This window comes from Fukomys damarensis, unplaced genomic scaffold (genome assembly GCF_012274545.1).
Source record: "Fukomys damarensis isolate Sample0158 unplaced genomic scaffold, DMR_v1.0_HiC HiC_scaffold_1, whole genome shotgun sequence".
Classification (NCBI taxonomy): domain Eukaryota; kingdom Metazoa; phylum Chordata; class Mammalia; order Rodentia; family Bathyergidae; genus Fukomys; species Fukomys damarensis.
Genome location: NW_022900913.1, coordinates 24,946,048 through 24,947,173, shown reverse-complemented (window position 1 = coordinate 24,947,173; position 1,126 = coordinate 24,946,048). Strand labels below are relative to the sequence as shown.

Here is a 1,126-nt window from a genome sequence, read left to right as displayed (position 1 = left end):
CTCAATATCGAGGGAAAGGACTAGGATGCTCTCTTGATTGTTATTGTGGTATTCGCTTTGATATTGCTTTGCTTGTGTGACAATAAACCTCCTTTAAAGACATATCACTTGTAGTTTTCATTACCTCGGAGCTAGGGAGACATTTAGAGCTCCCAGCTTGGGATTCGATACCTGATCGTGCTCGCGACAAGTTTCAACCCGTCCTCCCTTGTGGCTCTTGAACTTTCCCATGTTAGGGCCCTCCCCCACCTAGGTACCTACCAGGCTATGACTTCACTTCAGGTCTCTACTTAAGTGGTCGCTTAAAACAGCAGCTCCCTTGTGCAGACTGGTACAACCACTATGGAAATCAATATGGAGATACCTCTCTGCTTTATTCTTAAAACTCCAATAGCCCTTGGACAGACTTTCTATGTTCTGGCTGTTGTGTGCCTCACATTCCCTCCTAAATGTAAATTCCACATGAACAGGGACTTTGTTTCGCTTGGACCCTGTTTCCAGGACTCAGCGCCAGACTGGACTGGAGCGGTGGGGCCTGGGGTTTGGGTGTCCTCTGAGTCCGGCGTACTTTCCTTCCTTCTCTCCTTTCCACCTTCAAAGACGGGGAGGGATGTAGCAGCGGGAAACCAGGCGGAATCCTAATTCGTCCAGGGTACATTCCAGTGAAAAGAGAACGGACTAAAACGCACAGAACAGATGCACACACAAAAGTGAAGGAAGCGGAAAAGTAACCGAGCAAAGTAGGCGAGAAAGCTAACAGACGTCACTCCCTCAGTCACGCTCCCTGACGGACTCCCCCGCGGAGAGGCGAGGCGCTGCTCACCCAAGTAGCTACCGCTTGCGGTCCCACCGTCTAGGAGAGGCCCGGCCGGCGGCCACGCGAAGGAGCAGCTTACCAGCAACGCCCGGTGGCCGCCCCGCGGAAAAGTAACCGAGCAAAGTAGGCGAGAAAGCTAACAGACGTCACTCCCTCAGTCACGCTCCCTGACGGACTCCCCCGCGGAGAGGCGAGGCGCTGCTCACCCAAGTAGCTACCGCTTGCGGTCCCACCGTCTAGGAGAGGCCCGGCCGGCGGCCACGCGAAGGAGCAGCTTACCAGCAACGCCCGGTGGCCGCCCCGCGCGCT

General features: G+C 54.8%; 1 long non-coding RNA gene across 1 annotated transcript; it reads right to left on the bottom strand.

The window, feature by feature from the left end:
• Positions 1 to 427: 427 nt before the first annotated feature.
• LOC104849113 lies at positions 428 to 916 on the bottom strand. The gene is made up of 2 exons (XR_776648.1): positions 824 to 916; positions 428 to 678 (listed from the first exon to the last, which is right to left on the bottom strand). It is a non-coding gene; the product is annotated as an uncharacterized LOC104849113 (long non-coding RNA).
• Positions 917 to 1,126: the final 210 nt, after the last annotated feature.